Genomic DNA, 12,397 nt, shown 5'->3' with positions numbered 1-12,397 from the left:
CTCTAATAAAGCATCGCTATTCTGCGATTGGATCTTACCACTCTGTCCGAGTATTCATTACAGAATACCTCGCCCCTACCATGGATCCAGCGGAATTACAGAGGCGATGGGAGATACAGGAGAAACGGATGGATGAACTCCTGCAACTACTCAACGCTGGTGCGGCTGAGGCACCACCCCCAAGCACAGTCAGTCCTCGCATGCACCTCCGATTTCTCTACCGACAAGGTACGACGGGGAACCTGGCAAATGTCAGGGTTTCTACTCCCAGACGTCCCCTGTATATGTCGTATAATCGTATCTATGTTTCGATGACCGTAGCAGGGTGGATTTCATGATTTCTCTGCTAACGGGAAGAGCCCTGGATTGGGCTACTGCGCTTTGGGCAGCTGAGGTCCCCGAGTTGAATGCGGAAGTTCAGTTCAAAAGACTGTTCCAAGAGGTGTTCGACCACCCAGTATCTGGGCGTAGTGTGGGAGACCAACTATGCGAACTTCAGCAGGGCCGTCGCACAGTAGCCGACTACGCTTTGGAGTTCCGTACTATAGCAGCCGGTAGCGGATGGAGCGAGACTGCTTTGCTCACCGTTTTTCCGAAGAGGGCTGCGCAAAGACGTACAGACTGAGTTGGCTTGTCGAGGAGATATCACTGTGCTACATGAGTTTATCAAAATAGCCATCTCTATTGATAATCTGATAGTGCAACATAAGGTATCCACAGTCCGGGAGCCCTCGGTCACTGGTCCTACGCAATCGACAGAGCGGAGGAGAGAATCTGAGGAGGAACCTATGCAACTGGGACGGTCACCCCTACAAGATTCGGGTGAGACAACAACGTCGGCAAGACGGACTATGCCTGTATTGTGGTCAGTCGGGTCATTTCGTTCGTCAATGTCCGGGTACGCCCAAACCGTAACCCAGGATATCGCCTCGGAACTGCCAAACCGTGAGTGAGACTCAAGTGTTCAACATTACATCTAAACAAATGTATGTGCCAGTTACCTTATCGGTCGGAGAGAAAGTGCGCAGGTTGGAGGGTCTTATTGATTCCCGGAGCGGCTGCCAGTTTTCTGGATATGGGTCTCGCTGAGGAATTGGGAGTTCAACTTATCCCAATTCAACCTCCCCTGCGAGTCAACGCGCTAGACGGTGAGCCCATGGGCACTGGGTTCATTACGCACCGTACTGAGGTAATCAAGTTACAAGTGGGCTCCATACACCATGAGGACATCATTTTGTTCGACATCTCCGCTCCACGGGAGCCGCTAGTTCTCGGCCACCCTGGCTCGTCACCCATGATCCGGTCATCTCCTGGAAATCTGGCGATATCACCGCTTGGAGTGAGGTATGTAGGGCAGAGTGCCTCAAGTTACCTTGCAAAATGTCTACTGTGGAGGATGCGCAGGGTGCGGTGTCTACTGTTGTTCCAACAGAATACCAGGATTACGCGCAGGTGTTCTCCAAGGAGAGGGCTACCGTATTACCACCTCATCGGGCCTGGGACTGTGCGATTGATCTGCTATCCGGGCTACACCTCCTCGTGGAAGAATCTACCCGTTGTCACAGCCGGAACGAGAATCGATGAGCAAGTATATTGATGAGGCATTACAGCAAGGGGCCATTCGCCCATCTACGTCTCCCGCCGCATCCAGTTTTTTTCTTCGTGAAGAAAAAGGATGGCGGACTGCGCCCTTGTATAGACTATCGAGGTTTGAACGATATTACCATAGAAAATCGTTACCTCTTCCCTTGATCCCAGCAGCCCTCGAGCAGGTGGGGCAGGCCTCTATCTACAGTAAACTGGACCTCAGGAGTGCGTACAATCTGGTGCGCATTAGAGAAGGGGATGAATGGAAGACCGCCTTCATCACACATCGAGGACACTATGAATACTGTGTCATGCCCTTTGGACTTACCAACGCGCCCTCAGTATTCCAGGCGTTCATGAATGACATTTTCAGGGACATGATTGATCGCTTTGTGATAGTGTACATTGATGACATCCTAATCTATTCTAACTCTCTGAGTGAACATGTGTCCCATGTACGACAGGTTCTGGATCGGCTCCTACACCACTCTCTGTTCGTGAAGGCAGAAAAGAGTGAATTCCATGTCACCACGATTTCCTTCCTTGGGGCCATACTCACTCCCGACGGGGTTAAACTGGATGAATCCAAGGTACAAGCGGTACAAGATTGGCCTCAACCCCAGACAGTGAAAGAGCTCCAGAGATTCTTGGGGTTTGCCAATTACTATAGACGGTTCGTGCGTAATTTCAGCACCACCGCCGCTCCTCTGTCGGCGATGACCAGCTACAAGGGTCGCGGTCTGAACTGGACGGAGGGGGCAGTGCGTGCGTGCGTTTGAAACGTTGAAGCAACGCTTTACCACCGCTCCTATTTGATGTCAGCCGGACCCTACCTTGCCGTTTATCGTGGAAGTGGACGCCTCGGAGGTTGGAGTGGGAGCCGTGTTATCCCAACGCCAAGGTGAGCCGCCTAAATCACGACCCTGTGCTTTCTTTTCAAGGAAACTGAATTCGGCCGAGCAGAACTACGACGTGGGTAATCATGAACTACTGCCGGTGAAGTTAGCACTGGAGGAGTGGAGACATTGGTTGGAGGGAGCAGAGCATCCGTTCCAAGTGCTCACAGACCACCGCAACCTGGAGTATCTTCACAGTGCTAAACTCCCGACAGGCAAGGTGGTCTTTATTCTTTAACCGGTTCCGATTCACTGTCTCTTATATCCCCGGGTCCAAGAATGGTAAGGCGGACGCGCTTTCCCGACGGTTCGAGCGCGCGGAATGATCCGTGGAACCAGAACCTATCTTCCCCAGGAGTTGCCGTGCTGGTCCTGTGAGGTGGGCTATCGATGACACTATTCAGGAGAGCCTACAATCGGAACCAGCCCCTCCAGAAACCCCGGAGTCAAAGGTGTTTGTACCAGCTCCGCTTCGACCTCAACTGATGGAATGGTGCCACACGTCGCTGGGATCTGGTCATCCCGAATCACTCGAACTGCACGACTCATCAGCCGGAAAATACTGGTGGGATTCCCTCACAGATGACGTCAGAGACTATGTCTTATCCTGTCCAGTATGTGCTCAGTCCAAGGTACCTCGGCACTACCGGAGGGTAAGCTGATGCCATTGCCAACTCCTCAACGAACCCTGGTCGCACATTGCTATGGACTTTGTTACCGACCTACCAGAATCAGAGGGCCATACTGTAATTCTCGTGGTCATCGATCGTTTCTCCAAGATGTGCCGGGTTAGTACCCATGACCCGTTTGCCTAACGCCACTCAGATGGCTGAGACTATGTTTACCCAGGTGTTCCGCAGTTTGGTGTCCCGGAGGATATTGTTTCCGACCGGGGACCCCAGTTTGTATCCCGGGTATGGAAGGCCTTCTGCAGAACGCTTGGGCATCTCGGTTAGCCTAACCTCCGGATATCATCCCCAGGCCAATGGGCAGACAGAACGGCTCAACCAGGAAATTGGGAAATATCTACGGCAACAATGTTCGCGGCAGCCGCAAGAGTGGGCCGATTCCTTCCTTGGGTAGAGTATGCTCAGAACTCACTCATTCACACCTCCCTACGCTTAACGCCCTTCCAGTGTGTTCTAGGGTATCAAACACCCCTGTTCCCGTGGGATACCGCATCAGGGACGGTACCGGCTGTGGACGAGTGGTTCCGTCGGAGTGCGCAGGTCTGGGAGACGGCCCATCAACATCTCAGTCAAGCCTCACAACAGCAAAAGACCTACGCCGACCGACGCCGGAGACCTACTCCCACTTATCAACCCGGGCAATGAGTGTGGCTGTCTACCCGAGACCTGCGGTTCCGACGGAGCTGCAAGAACCCCCAACCCAGGTACATCGGTCCTTTCAAGGTACAGAGACGTATTAACCCTGTCACCTACCGTCTGTTACTCCCTCGACACTACAGGATAAACCCCCTCACGTTCCACGCTCTCCCTATTGAAACCTGTCCACTATAGCCCGATGTACCCCCAATCGCTCAACAACCTACTACACCACCTTTGGAGGATGAACAGGACACCACCTATACAGTCCACGAGATACTGGAGTCAAGACGGAGACGAGGGGCATCGAATATCTCGTGGACTGGGAGGGATATGGACCTGAGGAACGGTCCTGGGTCCCTGCTAAGGACATACTGGATCCCGCTCTCAAGGCCACTTTCCACGCTGAACACCCAGATCATCCAGGACCCCGACCCAGAGGAAGACCACCCGGTAGAGGTGAAGGCCGTCAGGAGCCGGCCCTGGGGAGGGGGATACTGTAAGGGATCGGGGGTTGGCTGAGTCTAGGCAGAGTCTGACACTTCCCCGATCTACAGAGAGGGGGAGTCATCAGACTCGATCTGGTTCACCTGAGTTCTGAGCACACCTGTCAGTAATTAGTGTAGGATATAAGGTGTGCTCCAGAAGTTCAGTCGGTGCGAGGTATTGTTCCATTGTGACTTGCAAGCGTTTTTTCCAGAGAGAGAGAGAGTTTGTTGTTTTGATTACCCGTGTATCCGACCTGTGCCTTGTTGTTTGACTCCCCGAATTGCTTAATCCTCTGCTTGTCTACCCCAGTGATTACCGTCTTCTGATCCTGTGTCTGTGACCTCGACTACGACTAAGCTCGCTCCCTTGGTACCTCTGCCTGTCTCTGCCTGGCCCGGTTTTGACCACAGCCCGCCCGACCACGATTAAGCTATTCCCTTGTCTGTACTCTAATAAAGCATCGCTATTCTGCGATTGGATCTTACCACTCTGTCCGAGTATTCATTACAACTAGGTACTGTTTATGGCCTTCTCATGAAGATATGTTTTATACGGCCATCCACTTAACATTAACATTCAAACATCTTGTTAATATATTATTTATAATATGCTCTAGATCAGGGTTTCCCAAACTCGGTCCTGGGTGCACGTTTTGGTTTTTGCCCAGGAGTGATTACGGATATATTCAAACTCTCCCTATCCCAGTCTGTTGTCCACCATTGTTCCTGTACCCAAGAAAGCGAAGGTAACTGAACTAAATTATTATCATCAAGGGCCTCAGCCACCTGAGGTACGGACTGTTTACCCCGCTACCATCTAGAAGGCGGACACAGTACAGGTGCGTCAAAGCTGGGACAGAGAGACTGAAAAACAGCTTCTATCTCCAGGTCATCAGACTGTTAAATAGTCACTAGCCGGCCTCTGCCCAGTACACTGCCCTAAACTTAAATCACTGTTACTAGCCCACAACCACCCGGTACTCTACCCTGCACCTTAGAGACTGCTGTCCTATGTACGTAGTGGGGGAAAACTCATTCTGATTGGCTGTGCCTGGCTTCCCAGTAGGTAGGCCTATGCCCTTCAAGGACCACACATGGCTGCATCCCTGCCCAGTCATGTGAAATCTATAGATTAGGGCCGAATTCATTTATTTCAATTGACTGATTTCCTTTTATGAACTGTAACTCAGTAAAATCTTGGAAATTGTTGCATGTTGCGTTTATATTTGTGTTCAGTATATGTATATGACCAGTGGAGGCTGCTGAGGGGAGGACGGCTCATAACAATGGCTGGAATGGAGTCAATGGAATGGCATCAACCACAAGGATACCAAATGTTTGGTGTGTTTGATACCATTCCACTGACTCCATTCCAGCCATTATTATGAGCCGTCCTCCCCTCAGCAGCCTCCACTGTATATGACGGTATATATAGACATAATGGACAGTATATGAATACAAAAGGTGTGTACAGCAGTATTTGTATATGACGAGCCTTGACTAGAATATAGTATGTACATATGAAGTGGGTAAAACAGTATGTAAATGTTATTAAAGTGACAAGTGTTCAATGACTACGTACATAGGACAGCAGTCTCTAAGGTGCAGGGTAGAGTTCTGGGTGGTTTGAATATATCCGTAATCACTCCTGGGCAAAAACCAAAACGTGCACCCAGGATCGAGTTTGGGAAACCCTGATCTAGAGCATATTATAAATCATATATTAACAAGATGTTTGAATGTTAATGTTAAGTGGATGGCGTATAAAACATATCTTCATGAGAAAGCCATAAACAGTCCCTAGTAATGCCTTATACTGTTAGAAAGCTCAGATTTGTTGCTTTAAAAAAAATGGTATCTATGATTTGTATGGACTTTTTGAACTAGTATAGTAAATAATAGTATGTACTGCTATAGGAAATAGTATGACAAATAGTACATTGTAGATTTCATTTTCAAATTTCATATGCCATGAACAACCTATTGCTGAAAAATGGGGGAATAGGGTTTGAACGTTTTTTTGGGATAATCTACATATAGTCACAATCAACTATAGAACTGATGTGCTATGAGACTTCAGCTGCCTTAAATACTGTAATCATCTTTTATATGAGTGGTCAGTGTAAATCCGACTCATTTCCTGGGGCACTGCTCTCATTCATTCCTGTCTCTATCACCCTGTGAATTTACCACAAGAGTTGATTACTCTACTGTTTCGTCATGATCTCAGCTTTCATTTAATTATAATATAAAGTTTGTCACTCAGTGATGAAAACAAGGTGTTTCTGTATCATATCTTCAAATTGTGTTCGTTTTATTTTATTTTATTAAATTCTATGTAAATCGATGTGTGTTTGACATAGAACAATTGGACTACTTCCTATCGCTGCAGTAGACTCTTAGCTTTGCATCGTAAATCAGCTTGTTTGGCTGTAATGTATAGTTCCGTCACAAATTGACGGACAGTCTGATCAGCGAATTACTCTCAAGCCTCCAATGGCTGTATATATGTAACCCAATACCCCATAGTCATTCGAGGGCAACTGATTTGAAGATGGGATGCAGGGATTTCAGTCAGAACTGTCGTGAAGCAATTTGGCCTTACATAACTTAATTTATAAGCAAATTACCTTGATTTGCCTTGATAAAACTATTACAATAAAATGAGAAGTCCCCTAAAACGAGAAATTAACATTTAAGAGGTTTTAATACGAGATAATTTCAGTATCACGTATAAAGGTGATAATTATCTAATTAAAATGACTGCATTTTTTGGGTGTTTGTATGCACTGCACCATACTTTCCTACTTGACAAATGTTTCAGATACAAATTGTGTCTATTACACATTCAATTGACAGCACAATTAAGGACAGTTCAAAAATTACTGGCGGGAGGGGGGGTGTATTTATTTATTTTTGCTTGGGGGAGGGTTGTGTGGATATTTAGTGGGCACAGGGGAGGGTGGTACGTTTGTTCCCTGGTTTAATCTCATGAGTGGCGCAGTGGTCTAAGGCACTGCATCGCAGTGCTAACTGTGCCACTAGATCCTGGTTCGAATCCAGGCTCTGTCGCAGCCGGCCGTGACCAGGAGACTCATGGGCAGCGCACAATTGGCCCAGCGTCTTCCAGGGTAGGGGAGGGAATGGCCGGCAGGGATGTAGCTCAGTTGATAGAGCATGGCGTTTGCAACGGCAGGGTTGTGGGTTCGATTCCCACGGGGGGCCAGTATAAAAAAATATGTATTCACTAACTGTAAGTCGCTCTGGATAAGAGCGTCTGCTAAATGACGTAAATGTAATAATTTATTCCATCCAAGACAACTTTCCCCGTCTGCTTGCATGCGTCTCCCCTATCAAGGGGTTTTGGTAGGCTACTCTCCTTATACACTAGCCTACGCCACAGTACCCACATGGGTTGCCACTGTCTGCTCCGGGCTCATTTTCATCATACTCGCACCTTTGACGTTTGCCTCCCCAAAGGCTACGAAACTACATATTTTGTTGCCCATGATGAGTCTTTTTTTAATTTTTTATCAGAGTTATTGACTTCACAATAAGCCAGATTCATGTAACTTCCATGACAGCTTTGTGGTGCTGAAACGTGAAGCGGCTAAATCAATCGGGAGGTGGACAGCACATAGTGTTGTAATTAACATAATTTGAGTAATTAATTTCAACAGTCTTCATTATAATTTGAATTAACTAACAAGAAGAAGGCTTTGTGTTGGAGCCTATTTCTTCATATTCAAGAAATAAGAGGTGGGCCTACCTGTTTGACAGACTAAATTATACACTATCAATTAGTGGCGACCCGTCATTCAGGGCAGGTGGGGCAGAACCCCACCCGTTTTGAGCCCCATGTTTTTGGGTTGCCTGTTTTGCCTGTTTTGCATATTATTTTGGCATTAATACGTGTCACATATCACCTTGCAAACAATGTACAAAAAAATTAAACATCTTTGAGTTAAAAAAGCTGCATACAAACATGGTCTCTTTTTTGCTTTCTTGAGTAAGGCAGCTCCAAAATGCAGGTGTTTCAGCCTAGCTCAGTGCTTTCTGTGGTTGTGGGGCAGCAGAGCGGAAAATACAGAGCGTAGGGGTTGGTAATGTTCTCTAGTTGTGCCGTGATTGGCTCAGTGTTCCGTCACTCATGGGGACACTACGTCACCGCCAAATCTAAGGGTAGAACAAAAAAAATTGAAGCCCCTTGGGGGCCGACAGAGTTACATTAGAAGTGCCCATTCAAGAAGGCTCAAGGTCATTGGCCACAGATATAATGACGTCAAATCACGTTATAGCTAGCAGTCATCATCATGAATCAAGTCGACAATCTACTGGCAAATCCTTTTTAATCCTTGTCATATGAAGAGAAATTATAGATAAAACGTATCGGTGGTCATCGGCCATTGTCCAAATAAACATTACACAACAAGTTGGAAATCGCAAAATCAACAATGAGTGGTTTGGAAGGAATCAGTGGCTCACTGCAAGCATTACAAAGCAATCACTAGCCTGATATTCATTGGAGTGGGTGTGTGGTCCCAAGTCTGGGTTTAAGGGTCTCCTTTCCAAGCTTAAAATGATTAAAATTCAACATTAGCCATGCTGTCAATCCAGCATGATTTCTGCCGCGCTCAAAACAACTGTTAACTCGGAACTGGGAAATCTGACTTCAGTAAGTTCAAGACAACTGGGAACTCGGGGAAAAAATGAGCTATTACTGGGAAAATACGTTTTGAACGGTCATCCAACTCGGAATTGTAAGTTGGGAACTCGGGCCTCTTTCTAAAGCTACGACCTGAAGATCACTGACGTCATCATGATTCGACCTTGTTTTTTTCCAAGTTCCCAGTTGTCTTGAAAGCACCATAAATCCAAAGAATGCCAGACTTTAATGACAAAGTTTGATGACAAAATTTGCCCACGAAAGACCGCCGCGCCACCTTCCTGTTCAAGTGAGCACAGCACAACAAGGTGAGTCCAAAAATGAATTGTATGCTGCTGCATAAATTATGTAATATGCCAGGGAGATATGTATACTGTACCTAAGAAAGTAATACTAAGTGTATGTTGTGTAGTAAGCTGTTAGTAGCCCATGTGCCTCACCCTAATAATTGTTTTTATTTTCCCCTCTTAATTTCGCCTACTGTTCTGAATTGGTGGTGCACATGTAGCCTATAACCTGTTTTAGATAAATGTAATAATCGAATATTGTAAGAGCTTTCATTGTCTGCTTATATGCCCCCTTTATTTATCCTACGGTTCTGACTTGGTGTACAGGGAGAACACTGTAAGAACGGCCCATGTTCTGAATTATGTCGCTGTACATTTCAAAAGTGCTGAACAAATAGTTAAATTGACTCCTTCCGTCCTAGCTCGCTCATTAATGTCTTATTCGAAATTACAGATTGCCTCTATCCTCTTGTCGTTCCCCTTATGCCATGGTTTGTACATCTCAATTGTCAGTAGAAACCACATTTGTTTAAGCAAGTCAGCCATATCAGCTATGTTTTTTTAAAGGCAGTAAATGAGGCTGAATGAACTGTTTCGCTGCCAGACGGGGCTCAGCTGATAGCCAGGTGTAACAGTGGTAAGCTGTTGGGACAGCTTTATGTAGGCCCTAACAGTTTGTGGGCACCGTTTGTCACCGTTATAGTGCAATTAATGTATTGTTTAGTGTTGTGTTGTTGCTTTGCTGGCATGCATCCCCCACATTTTTGTTTTTTTTACTCCACCAAGATTGACATGCTAAAATTGCCACTGCTATCAATAGATTTGTCGGTAAATTCCTCTAATAGTGTCTCCACTCCTTAAATACCTCTGTGTCCATGAAGGGCTTGGTGTGTTAAGTTAAAACCAGGGTTCTAATGAGGGGGTAGGTCTATGTGAGGGTATGCCATAGCCTACGTTTTGATAAAGAAAATGTCAAAAAGCATACCTCTTGTTAGCTTAAGATTTTGAAGAAACTAAAACGGATTCTGATTATATAAATCTATAACAACGCTTGCCTCCGCAATGCTTTATGCTAGAAATTAGCTGCAAAATGCACAAGAAAGACGTGACTCCGATGCATATGGAGATATCTTTGGTTTGTCTCTATGACATTCAGAGGCTGATCATATTACTTTGCTTGGCAAGTAATCTAATAGGCCTACAATCTGTAACTCTGTCACTATCAATTGAGCTATTCACTTTCTGTAAAAGAGAAGATGTTTAAACCCAGGCAGCTTTTAGGGACACACTTGTTACCTTCTCTTGTTGGTTTAAGCCACAGAAGAGTAGCCAGCAGTTAAAGCTTAAATAGTTATGTTTAGGGCCTTGGTCTGTGGTGGAAAGGTAATGTGGTAAGATGAACGCATGTCTCTGTCCATTCTTCCTTGAAACTTCTATTTTCTAAATCTTCCATTCTTTTGGGACTTTTTGAGAGCAACATTTTCTCTTGCAAGAAAGCTGATTGTTTTGATCTAATAAAAAGTAGGCTACCTGTTTTTACCTAATCAACGCACAGACGACATTGGCTACAAAGCTCATTTACTAGAGACATGATTTTATCTAAATTATTTTGTTATTGTCATTGAATTTATTATGTACTAACCAGATGTGTTACAAATGGTCTTTAAAATAGTATAGGTTTATGAATTGGGCTGCTATTATATACAGTTGAAGTTGGAAGTTTACATAAACTTATGTTAGAGTCATTCAACATCGTTTTTCAACCACTCCACAAATTTCTTGTTAACAAACTATAGTTTTGGCAAGTTGGTTAGGACATCTACTTTGTGCATGACACAATGTTCCAACAATTGTTTACAGACAGATTATTTCACTTATAATTCACTGTATCACAATTCCAGTGGGTCAGAAGTTTACATACACTAAGTTGACTGTGCCTTTAAACAGCTTGGAAAATTCCAGAAAATAATGTCATGGCTTTAGAAGCTTCTGATAGGCTAATTGACATAATTTGAGTCAATTGACTCCCGAGTGGCGCAGTGGTCTCAGGCACTGCATCGCAGTGCTAGCTGTGCCACTAGAGATCCTGGTTCGAGTCCAGGCTCTGTCGCAGCCGGCCACGACCGGGAGACCCATGGGCAGCGCACAATTGGTCCAGCGTCGTCCAAGGTAGGGGAGGGTTTGGCCGGCAGGGATGTGGGTTCGTTTCCCACGGGGGGCCAGTATGAAAAAAAAAAAAAAAAACTTATGCATTCACTAAGTCGCTCTGGATAAGCGCATCTGCTAAATGACTAAAATGTTAAAATGTAATTGGAGGTGTACCTGTGGATGTATTTCAAGGCCTACCTTCAAACTCAGTGCCTCTTTGCTTGACATCATGGTAAAATCAAAAGAAATCAGTCAAGACCTCAGAAAAAAATATTGTAGACCTCCACAAGTCTGATTCATCCTTGGGAGCAATTTCCAAATGCCTGAATGTACCACATTCATCTGTACAAACAATAGTACGCAAGTATAAACACCATGGGACCACGCAGCCGTCAAACCGCTCGGGAAGGAGACGCGTTCTGTCTCCTAGAGATGAACGTACTTTGGTGAGAAAAGTGCAAATCAATCCCAGAACTTCTGACCTTGTGAAGATGCTGGAGGAAACAGGTACAAAAGTATCTATATCCACAGTAAAACAAGTCCTATATTGACATAACCTGAAAGGCCGCTCAGCAAGGAAGAAGCCACTGCTCCAAATCCGCCATAAAAAAGACAGACTACGGTTTGCAACTGCACATGGGGACAAAGATCGTACTTTTTGGAGAAATATCCTCTGGTCTGATGAAACAAAAATAGAAATGTTTGGCCATAATGACCATCGTTATGTTTGGAGGAAAAAGGGGAACGATTGCAAGCCGAGAACACCATCTCAACTGTGAAGCACGGGGGTGGCAGCATCATGCTGTGGGGGTGCTTTGCTGCAGGAGGGACTGGTACACTTCACAAAATAGATGGCATCATGAGAAAGGAAAATTATGTGGATATATTAAAGCAACATCTCAAGACATCAGTCAGGAAGTTAAAGCTCAATAGCAAATGGATCTTCCAAATGGACAATGACCCCAAGCATACTTCCAAAGTTGTGGCAAAATGGCTTAAG

Source organism: Coregonus clupeaformis, unplaced genomic scaffold (assembly GCF_020615455.1).
Source record: "Coregonus clupeaformis isolate EN_2021a unplaced genomic scaffold, ASM2061545v1 scaf1247, whole genome shotgun sequence".
Lineage (NCBI taxonomy): Eukaryota > Metazoa > Chordata > Actinopteri > Salmoniformes > Salmonidae > Coregonus > Coregonus clupeaformis.
The sequence above is the reverse complement of the archived record's forward strand: the minus strand, read 5'-3'. Positions refer to the sequence as shown.